The sequence below is a fragment of the Primulina tabacum genome, chromosome 10 (assembly GCF_025594145.1).
Source record: "Primulina tabacum isolate GXHZ01 chromosome 10, ASM2559414v2, whole genome shotgun sequence".
In the NCBI taxonomy this organism is placed as follows: domain Eukaryota; kingdom Viridiplantae; phylum Streptophyta; class Magnoliopsida; order Lamiales; family Gesneriaceae; genus Primulina; species Primulina tabacum.
Genome location: NC_134559.1, coordinates 37,866,575 through 37,876,953, shown reverse-complemented (window position 1 = coordinate 37,876,953; position 10,379 = coordinate 37,866,575). Strand labels below are relative to the sequence as shown.

The 10,379-nt window shown below is 44.6% G+C and overlaps 12 non-coding genes and 1 pseudogene across 12 annotated transcripts; all 13 read right to left on the bottom strand.

Moving 5' to 3' along the window:
• Window positions 1-534: 534 nt before the first annotated feature.
• On the bottom strand, window positions 535-653 carry LOC142514693 (5S ribosomal RNA). The gene has a single exon (XR_012810576.1). It is a non-coding gene; the product is annotated as a 5S ribosomal RNA (ribosomal RNA).
• A 682-nt stretch (window positions 654-1,335) lies between these two features.
• Window positions 1,336-1,454, bottom strand: LOC142514682 (5S ribosomal RNA). Its single transcript, XR_012810565.1, has one exon. It is a non-coding gene; the product is annotated as a 5S ribosomal RNA (ribosomal RNA).
• Window positions 1,455-2,138: 684 nt separating this feature from the next.
• Window positions 2,139-2,257, bottom strand: LOC142508330 (5S ribosomal RNA). Its single transcript, XR_012806549.1, has one exon. It is a non-coding gene; the product is annotated as a 5S ribosomal RNA (ribosomal RNA).
• A 685-nt stretch (window positions 2,258-2,942) lies between these two features.
• Window positions 2,943-3,062, bottom strand: LOC142514889 (5S ribosomal RNA). The gene has a single exon (XR_012810764.1). It is a non-coding gene; the product is annotated as a 5S ribosomal RNA (ribosomal RNA).
• Window positions 3,063-3,746: 684 nt separating this feature from the next.
• LOC142514670 (5S ribosomal RNA) lies at window positions 3,747-3,865 on the bottom strand. Its single transcript, XR_012810554.1, has one exon. It is a non-coding gene; the product is annotated as a 5S ribosomal RNA (ribosomal RNA).
• Window positions 3,866-4,549: 684 nt separating this feature from the next.
• On the bottom strand, window positions 4,550-4,666 carry LOC142516347 (5S ribosomal RNA). Its single transcript, XR_012812147.1, has one exon. It is a non-coding gene; the product is annotated as a 5S ribosomal RNA (ribosomal RNA).
• Window positions 4,667-5,350: 684 nt separating this feature from the next.
• Window positions 5,351-5,468, bottom strand: LOC142517364 (5S ribosomal RNA). Its single transcript, XR_012813113.1, has one exon. It is a non-coding gene; the product is annotated as a 5S ribosomal RNA (ribosomal RNA).
• Window positions 5,469-6,152: 684 nt separating this feature from the next.
• On the bottom strand, window positions 6,153-6,271 carry LOC142515121 (5S ribosomal RNA). Its single transcript, XR_012810981.1, has one exon. It is a non-coding gene; the product is annotated as a 5S ribosomal RNA (ribosomal RNA).
• A 683-nt stretch (window positions 6,272-6,954) lies between these two features.
• On the bottom strand, window positions 6,955-7,073 carry LOC142514658 (5S ribosomal RNA). The gene has a single exon (XR_012810543.1). It is a non-coding gene; the product is annotated as a 5S ribosomal RNA (ribosomal RNA).
• A 683-nt stretch (window positions 7,074-7,756) lies between these two features.
• Window positions 7,757-7,874, bottom strand: LOC142506341 (5S ribosomal RNA). Its single transcript, XR_012804635.1, has one exon. It is a non-coding gene; the product is annotated as a 5S ribosomal RNA (ribosomal RNA).
• Window positions 7,875-8,557: 683 nt separating this feature from the next.
• On the bottom strand, window positions 8,558-8,676 carry LOC142513267 (5S ribosomal RNA). The gene has a single exon (XR_012809223.1). It is a non-coding gene; the product is annotated as a 5S ribosomal RNA (ribosomal RNA).
• Window positions 8,677-9,360: 684 nt separating this feature from the next.
• Window positions 9,361-9,479, bottom strand: LOC142506602 (5S ribosomal RNA). Its single transcript, XR_012804889.1, has one exon. It is a non-coding gene; the product is annotated as a 5S ribosomal RNA (ribosomal RNA).
• A 683-nt stretch (window positions 9,480-10,162) lies between these two features.
• On the bottom strand, window positions 10,163-10,279 carry LOC142510835 (5S ribosomal RNA; annotated as a pseudogene).
• Between the last annotated feature and the right edge of the window lie 100 nt (window positions 10,280-10,379).

Here is a 10,379-nt window from a genome sequence, read left to right as displayed (position 1 = left end):
CTCCCTGGAAGACCTCGTGTCGCGCGTGTTACGTAAATTATGGATAAAACAGTCGAAATAATTGTTTTTAATGAGTTAACCGTCTCCGGAGTAATCTGCGTCATACCCTTCCGCACAGAACCGGCTCACGACAACAAAAATCGATAATGTTCCCAGAAAATAGAAAAAAAAATAAGAAGAAGGAATAACGAATGTAAAGCTATTATATGCCTGGATACGATAAATGGAACCGAATCGAATTTCGAACTTCCTAAGCGGATTTCTCGAGGAAACGAAAGCTTACAGAAGCGGTAAATCGCAAATTAGAGGGTCTTAGAGAAGGAATTCGGCTAAAATCTCGTCAGCTCATTGCGTAGTAATGAGTCTCGTCCGTTTGCCCGTTTACAATCAAATTAGCCTACAATTTTGTCCAAATCCGGCAGTGCCCGAGCTACTTTCATTTCACATGTCTTATCTGGTCCCGATCGAGATTCAGATGATTTGAGCCGAAAATCGTCTGTCAACAAGTAATCAAAAATAGAAAAAACACGAAAAAGGGTGCAACACGAGGACTTCCCAGGGGGTCACCCATCCTAGTACTGCTCTCGCCCAAGCACGCTTAACTTCGGAGTTCTGATGGGATCCGGTGCATTAGTGCTGGTATGATCGCACCCGACATTGAGTGGGATGTTTATTCTTATATCCCTCGGTACGTGTGGAGCGGGCGGCGATGGACAACACGCGGCACTGCTCTCGCCCAATCATAACCAGAAGTTAAGCGTTCTGGCGCGATGGCAGAGCTAGGATGGGTGACCTCCCTGGGAAGACCTCGTGTCGCGATCGTTTACGTAAATTATGGATAAAACAGTCGAAATAATTGTTTTTAATGAGTTAACCGTCTCCGGAGTAATCTGCGTCATACCCTTCCGCACAGAACCGGCTCACGACAACAAAAATCGATAAATGTTCCCAGAAAATAGAAAAAAAAATAAGAAGAAGGAAATAACGAATGTAAAGCTATTATTATGCCTGGGATACGATAAAATGGAACCGGAATCGAATTTCGAACTTCCTAAGCGGATTTCTCGAGGAAACGAAAGCTTAACAGAAGCGGTAAATCGCAAATTAGAGGGTCTTAGAGAAGGAATTCGGCTAAAATCTCGTCAGCTCATTGCGTAGTAATGAGTCTCGTCCGTTTGCCCGTTTACAATCAAATTAGCCTACAATTTTGTCCAAATCCGGCAGTGCCCGAGCTACTTTCATTTCACATGTCTTATCTGGTCCCGATCGAGATTCAGATGATTTGAGCCGAAAATCGTCTGTCAACAAGTAATCAAAAATAGAAAAACACGAAAAAGGGTGCAACACGAGGACTTCCCAGGGGGTCACCCATCCTAGTACTGCTCTCGCCCAAGCACGCTTAACTTCGGAGTTCTGATGGGATCCGGTGCATTAGTGCTGGTATGATCGCACCCGACATTGAGTGGGATGTTTATTCTTATATCCCTCGTGTACGTGTGGAGCGGGCGGCGATGGACAACACGCGGCACTGCTCTCGCCCAATCATAACCAGGAAGTTAAGCGTTCTGGCGCGATGGCAGAGCTAGGATGGGTGACCTCCCTGGGAAGACCTCGTGTCGCGACCGTTTACGTAAATTATGAATAAAACAGTCGAAATAATTGTTTTTAATGAGTTAACCGTCTCCGGAGTAATCTGCGTCATACCCTTCCGCACAGAACCGGCTCACGACAACAAAAATCGATAAATGTTCCCAGAAAATAGAAAAAAAAATAAGAAGAAGGAAATAACGAATGTAAAGCTATTATTATGCCTGGGATACGATAAAATGGAACCGGAATCGAATTTCGAACTTCCTAAGCGGATTTCTCGAGGAAACGAAAGCTTAACAGAAGCGGTAAATCGCAAATTAGAGGGTCTTAGAGAAGGAATTCGGCTAAAATCTCGTCAGCTCATTGCGTAGTAATGAGTCTCGTCCGTTTGCCCGTTTACAATCAAATTAGCCTACAATTTTGTCCAAATCCGGCAGTGCCCGAGCTACTTTCATTTCACATGTCTTATCTGGTCCCGATCGAGATTCAGATGATTTGAGCCGAAAATCGTCTGTCAACAAGTAATCAAAAATAGAAAAACACGAAAAAGGGTGCAACACGAGGACTTCCCAGGGGGTCACCCATCCTAGTACTGCTCTCGCCCAAGCACGCTTAACTTCGGAGTTCTGATGGGATCCGGTGCATTAGTGCTAGTATGATCGCACCCGACATTGAGTGGGATGTTTATTCTTATATCCCTCGAGTACGTGTGGAGCGGGCGGCGATGGACAACACGCGGCACTGCTCTCGCCCAATCATAACCACGAAGTTAAGCGTTCTGGCGCGATGGCAGAGGTAGGATGGGTGACCTCCCTGGGAAGACCTCGTGTCGCGATCCGTTTACGTAAATTATGGATAAAACAGTCGAAATAATTGTTTTTAATTAGTTAACCGTCTCCGGAGTAATCTGCGTCATACCCTTCCGCACAGAACCGGCTCACGACAACAAAAATCGATAAATGTTCCCAGAAAATAGAAAAAAAAATAAGAAGAAGGAAATAACGAATGTAAAGCTATTATTATGCCTGGGATACGATAAAATGGAACCGGAATCGAATTTCGAACTTCCTAAGCGGATTTCTCGAGGAAACGAAAGCTTAACAGAAGCGGTAAATCGCAAATTAGAGGGTCTTAGAGAAGGAATTCGGCTAAAATCTCGTCAGCTCATTGCGTAGTAATGAGTCTCGTCCGTTTGCCCGTTTACAATCAAATTAGCCTACAATTTTGTCCAAATCCGGCAGTGCCCGAGCTACTTTCATTTCACATGTCTTATCTGGTCCCGATCGAGATTCAGATGATTTGAGCCGAAAATCGTCTGTCAACAAGTAATCAAAAATAGAAAAACACGAAAAAGGGTGCAACACGAGGACTTCCCAGGGAGATCACCCATCCTAGTACTGCTCTCGCCCAAGCACGCTTAACTTCGGAGTTCTGATGGGATCCGGTGCATTAGTGCTGGTATGATCGCACTCGACATTGAGTGGGATGTTTATTCTTATATCCCTCGAGTACGTGTGGAGCGGGCGGCGATGGACAACACGCGGCACTGCTCTCGCCCAATCATAACCATGAAGTTAAGCGTTCTGGCGCGATGGCAGAGCTAGGATGGGTGACCTCCCTGGGAAGACCTCGTGTCGCGACCGTTTACGTAAATTATGGATAAAACAGTCGAAATAATTGTTTTTAATGAGTTAACCGTCTCCGGAGTAATCTGCGTCATACCCTTCCGCACAGAACCGGCTCACGACAACAAAAATCGATAAATGTTCCCAGAAAATAGAAAAAAAAATAAGAAGAAGGAAATAACGAATGTAAAGCTATTATTATGCCTGGGATACGATAAAATGGAACCGGAATCGAATTTCGAACTTCCTAAGCGGATTTCTCGAGGAAACGAAAGCTTAACAGAAGCGGTAAATCGCAAATTAGAGGGTCTTAGAGAAGGAATTCGGCTAAAATCTCGTCAGCTCATTGCGTAGTAATGAGTCTCGTCCGTTTGCCCGTTTACAATCAAATTAGCCTACAATTTTGTCCAAATCCGGCAGTGCCCGAGCTACTTTCATTTCACATGTCTTATCTGGTCCCGATCGAGATTCAGATGATTTGAGCCGAAAATCGTCTGTCAACAAGTAATCAAAAATAGAAAAACACGAAAAAGGGTGCAACACGAGGACTTCCCAGGGGGTCACCCATCCTAGTACTGCTCTCGCCCAAGCACGCTTAACTTCGGAGTTCTGATGGGATCCGGTGCATTAGTGCTGGTATGATCGCACCCGACATTGAGTGGGATGTTTATTCTTATATCCCTCGAGTACGTGTGGAGCGGGCGGCGATGGACAACACGCGGCACTGCTCTCGCCCAATCATAACCACGAAGTTAAGCGTTCTGGCGCGATGGCAGAGGCTAGGATGGGTGACCTCCCTGGGAAGACCTCGTGTCGCGATCGTTTACGTAAATTATGGATAAAACAGTCGAAATAATTGTTTTTAATGAGTTAACCGTCTCCGGAGTAATCTGCGTCATACCCTTCCGCACAGAACCGGCTCACGACAACAAAAATCGATAAATGTTCCCAGAAAATAGAAAAAAAATAAGAAGAAGGAAATAACGAATGTAAAGCTATTATTATGCCTGGGATACGATAAAATGGAACCGGAATCGAATTTCGAACTTCCTAAGCGGATTTCTCGAGGAAACGAAAGCTTAACAGAAGCGGTAAATCGCAAATTAGAGGGTCTTAGAGAAGGAATTCGGCTAAAATCTCGTCAGCTCATTGCGTAGTAATGAGTCTCGTCCGTTTGCCCGTTTACAATCAAATTAGCCTACAATTTTGTCCAAATCCGGCAGTGCCCGAGCTACTTTCATTTCACATGTCTTATCTGGTCCCGATCGAGATTCAGATGATTTGAGCCGAAAATCGTCTGTCAACAAGTAATCAAAAATAGAAAAACACGAAAAAGGGTGCAACACGAGGACTTCCCAGGGGTCACCCATCCTAGTACTGCTCTCGCCAAGCACGCTTAACTTCGGAGTTCTGATGGGATCCGGTGCATTAGTGCTGGTATGATCGCACCCGACATTGAGTGGGATGTTTATTCTTATATCCCTCGAGTACGTGTGGAGCGGGCGGCGATGGACAACACGCGGCACTGCTCTCGCCCAATCATAACCATGAAGTTAAGCGTTCTGGCGCGATGGCAGAGCTAGGATGGGTGACCTCCCTGGGAAGACCTCGTGTCGCGACCGTTTACGTAAATTATGGATAAAACAGTCGAAATAATTGTTTTTAATGAGTTAACCGTCTCCGGAGTAATCTGCGTCATACCCTTCCGCACAGAACCGGCTCACGACAACAAAAATCGATAAATGTTCCCAGAAAATAGAAAAAAAAATAAGAAGAAGGAAATAACGAATGTAAAGCTATTATTATGCCTGGGATACGATAAAATGGAACCGGAATCGAATTTCGAACTTCCTAAGCGGATTTCTCGAGGAAACGAAAGCTTAACAGAAGCGGTAAATCGCAAATTAGAGGGTCTTAGAGAAGGAATTCGGCTAAAATCTCGTCAGCTCATTGCGTAGTAATGAGTCTCGTCCGTTTGCCCGTTTACAATCAAATTAGCCTACAATTTTGTCTAAATACGGCAGTGCCCGGGCTACTTTCATTTCACATGTCTTATCTGGTCCCGATCGAGATTCAGATGATTTGAGCCGAAAATCGTCTGTCAACAAGTAATCAAAAATAGAAAAACACGAAAAAGGGTGCAACACGAGGACTTCACAGGAGGTCACCCATCCTAGTACTGCTATCGCCAAGCACGCTTAACTTCGGAGTTCTGATGGGATCCGGTGCATTAGTGCTGGTATGATCGCACCCGGCATTGAGTGGGATGTTTATTCTTATATCCCTCGAGTACGTGTGGAGCGGGCGGCGATGGACAACACGCGGCACTGCTCTCGCCCAATCATAACCATGAAGTTAAGCGTTCTGGCGCGATGGCAGAGCTAGGATGGGTGACCTCCCTGGGAAGACCTCGTGTCGCGACCGTTTACGTAAATTATGGATAAAACAGTCGAAATAATTGTTTTTAATGAGTTAACCGTCTCCGGAGTAATCTGCGTCATACCCTTCCGCACAGAACCGGCTCACGACAACAAAAATCGATAAATGTTCCCAGAAAATAGAAAAAAAAATAAGAAGAAGGAAATAACGAATGCAAAGCTATTATTATGCCTGGGATACGATAAAATGGAACCGGAATCGAATTTCGAACTTTCTAAGCGGATTTCTCGAGGAAACGAAAGCTTAACAGAAGCTTTAAATCGCAAATTAGAGGGTCTTAGAGAAGGAATTCGGCTAAAATCTCGTCAGCTCATTGCGTAGTAATGAGTCTCATTCGTTTGCCCGTTTACAATCAAATTAGCCTACAATTTTGTCCAAATCCGGCAGTGCCCGAGCTACTTTCATTTCACATGTCTTATCTGGTCCCGATCGAGATTCAGATGATTTGAGCCGAAAATCGTCTGTCAACAAGTAATCAAAAATAGAAAAACACGAAAAGGGGTGCAACACGAGGACTTCCCAGGAGGTCACCCATCCTAGTACTGCTCTCGGCCAAGCACGCTTAACTTCTAAGTTCTGATGGGATCCGGTGCATTAGTGCTGGTATGATCGCACCCGACATTGAGTGGGATGTTTATTTTTATATCCCTCGAGTACGTGTGGAGCGGGCGGCGATTGACAACACGCGGCACTGCTCTCGCCCAATCATAACCATGAAGTTAAGCGTTCTGGCGCGATGGCAGAGGTAGGATGGGTGACCTCCCTGGGAAGACCTCGTGTCGCGATGGTTTACGTAAATTATGGATAAAACAGTCGAAATAATTGTTTTTAATTAGTTACCGTCTCCGGAGTAATCTGCGTCATACCCTTCCGCACAGAACCGGCTCACGACAACAAAAATCGATAAATGTTCCCAGAAAATAGAAAAAAAAATAAGAAGAAGGAAATAACGAATGCAAAGCTATTATTATGCCTGGGATACGATAAAATGGAACCGGAATCGAATTTCAAACTTCCTGAGCGGATTTCATGATGAAACGAAAGCTTAACAGAAGCGTTAAATCGCAAATTAGAGGGTTTTAGAGAAGTAATTCGGCTAAAATCTCGTCAGCTCATTGCGTAGTAATGAGTCTTGTCCGTTTGCCCGTTTACAATCAAATTAGCCTACAATTTTGTCCAAATCCGGCAGTGCCCGAGCTACTTTCATTTCACATGTCTTATCTGGTCCCGATCGAGATTCAGATGATTTGAGCCGAAAATCGTCTGTCAACAAGTAATCAAAAATAGAAAAACACGAAAAAGGGTGCAACACGAGGACTTCCCAGGGGGTCACCCATCCTAGTACTGCTCTCGCCCAAGCACGCTTAACTTCGGAGTTCTGATGGGATCCGGTGCATTAGTGCTGGTATGATCGCACCCGACATTGAGTGGATGTTTATTCTTATATCCCTCGAGTACGTGTGGAGCGGGCGGCGATGGACAACACGCGGCACTGCTCTCGCCCAATCATAACCATGAAGTTAAGCGTTCTGGCGCGATGGCAGAGCTAGGATGGGTGACCTCCCTGGGAAGACCTCGTGTCGCGATCGTTTACGTAAATTATGGATAAAACAGTCGAAATAATTGTTTTTAATTAGTTAACCGTCTCCGGAGTAATCTGCGTCATACCCTTCCGCACAGAACCGGCTCACGACAACAAAAATCGATAAATGTTCCCAGAAAATAGAAAAAAAAATAAGAAGAAGGAAATAACGAATGTAAAGCTATTATTATGCCTGGGATACGATAAAATGGAACCGGAATCGAATTTCGAACTTCCTAAGCGGATTTCTCGAGGAAACGAAAGCTTAACAGAAGCGTTAAATCGCAAATTAGAGGGTCTTAGAGAAGGAATTCGGCTAAAATCTCGTCAGCTCATTGCGTAGTAATGAGTCTCGTCCGTTTGCCCGTTTACAATCAAATTAGCCTACAATTTTGTCCAAATCCGGCAGTGCCCGAGCTACTTTCATTTCACATGTCTTATCTGGTCCCGATCGAGATTCAGATGATTTGAGCCGAAAATCGTCTGTCAACAAGTAATCAAAAATAGAAAAACACGAAAAAGGGTGCAACACGAGGACTTCCCAGGAGGTCACCCATCCTAGTACTGCTCTCGCCAAGCACGCTTAACTTCTAAGTTCTGATGGGATCTGGTGCATTAGTGCTGGTATGATCGCACCCGACATTGAGTGGGATGTTTATTTTTATATCCCTCGAGTACGTGTGGAGCGGGCGGCGATTGACAACACGCGGCACTGCTCTCGCCCAATCATAACCATGAAGTTAAGCGTTCTGGCGCGATGGCAGAGGTAGGATGGGTGACCTCCCTGGGAAGACCTCGTGTCGCGATGGTTTACGTAAATTATGGATAAAACAGTCGAAATAATTGTTTTTAATTAGTTACCGTCTCCGGAGTAATCTGCGTCATACCCTTCCGCACAGAACCGGCTCACGACAACAAAAATCGATAAATGTTCCCAGAAAATAGAAAAAAAAATAAGAAGAAGGAAATAACGAATGTAAAGCTATTATTATGCCTGGGATACGATAAAATGGAACCGGAATCGAATTTCGAACTTCCTAAGCGGATTTCTGGAGGAAACGAAAGCTTAACAGAAGCTTTAAATCGCAAATTAGAGGGTTTTAGAGAAGGAATTCGGCTAAAATCTCGTCAGCTCATTGCGTAGTATTGAGTCTCATTCGTTTGCCCGTTTACAATCAAATTAGCCTACAATTTTGTCCAAATCCGGCAGTGCCCGAGCTACTTTCATTTCACATGTCTTATCTGGTCCCGATCGAGATTCTGATGATTTGAGCCGAAAATCGTCCGTCAACAAGTAATCAAAAATAGAAAAACACGAAAAAGGGTGCAACACGAGGACTACCCAGGAGGTCACCCATCCTAGTAGTACTCACGCCCAAGCACGCTTAACTTCGGAGTTCTGATGGGATCCGGTGCATTAGTGCTGGTATGATCGCACCCGACATTGAGTGGGATGTTTATTCTTATATCCCTCGAGTACGTGTAGAGCGGGCGGCGATGGACAACACGCGGCACTGCTCTCGCCCAATCATAACCACGAAGTTAAGCGTTCTGGCGCGATGGCAGAGGTAGGATGGGTGACCTCCCTGGGAAGACCTCGTGTCGCGATCGTTTACGTAAATTATGGATAAAACAGTCGAAATAATTGTTTTTAATTAGTTAACCGTCTCCGAAGTAATCTGCATCATACCCTTCCGCACAGAACCGGCTCACGACAACAAAAATCGATAAATGTTCCCAGAAAATAGAAAAAAAATAAGAAGAAGGAAATAACGAATGTAAAGCTATTATTAAGCCTGGGATACGATAAAATGGAACCGAAATCGAATTTCGAACTTCCTAAGCGGATTTCTCGAGGAAACGAAAGCTTAACAGAAGCGTTAAATCGCAAATTAGACGGTCTTAGAGAAGGAATTCGGCTAAAATCTCGTCAGCTCATTGCGTAGGAATGAGTCTCGTCCGTTTGCCCGTTTACAATCAAATTAGCCTACAATTTTGTCCAAATCCGGCATTGCCCGAGCTACTTTCATTTCACATGTCTTATATTGTCCCGATCGAGATTCAGATGATTTGAGCCGAAAATCGTCTGTCAACAAGTAATCAAAAATAGAAAAAACACGAAAAGGGGGGCAACACGAGGACTTCCCAGGGGGTCATCCATCCTAGTACTGCTCTCGCCAAAGCACGCTTAACTTCGGAGTTCTGATGGGATCCGTTGCATTAGTGCTGGTATGATCGCACACGATATTGAGTGGGATGTTTATTCTTATATCCCTCGAGTACGTGTGGAGCGGGCGGCGATTGACAACACGCGGCACTGCTCTCGCCCAATCATAACCATGAAGTTAAGCGTTCTGGCGAGATGGCAGAGCTAGGATGGGTGACCACCCTGGAAAGACCTCGTGTCGCGACCGTTTACGTAAATTATGGATAAAAAAGTCGAAATAATTTTTTTTAATGAGTTAACCGTCTCCGGAGTAATCTGCGTCATACCCTTCCGCACATAACCGGCTCACGACAACAAAAATCGATAAATGTTCCCAGAAAAAAGAAAAAAAATAAGAAGAAAGAAATAACGAATGTAAAGCTATTATTATGCCTGGGATACGATAAAATGGAACCGGAATCGAATTTCGAACTTCCTAAGCGGATTTCTCGAGGAAACGAAAACTTAATAGAAGCGGTAAATCGCAAATTAGAGGGTCTTAAAGAAGGTATTCGGCTAAAATCTCGTCAGCTTATTGCGTAGTAATGAGTCTCGTCCGTTTGCCCGTTTACAATCAAATTAGCCTACAATTTTGTCCAAATCCAGCAGTGCCCGAGCTACTTTCATTTCACATGTCTTATATGGTCCCGATCGAGATTCAGATGATTTGAGCCGAAAATCGTCTGTCAACAAGTAATCAAAAATAGAAAAACACGAAAAAGGGTGCAACACGAGGACTTTTCATAGGCACCCATCCTAGTCCTGCTCTCGCCCAAGCACACTTAACTTCGGAGTTCTGATGGGATCCGGTGCAATAGTGCTGGTATGATCGCACCCGATATTGAGTGGGATGTTTATTCTTATATCTCTCGAGTACGTGTGGAGCGGGCGGCGATGGACAACACGCGGCACTGCTCTCGCCCAATCATAACCATGA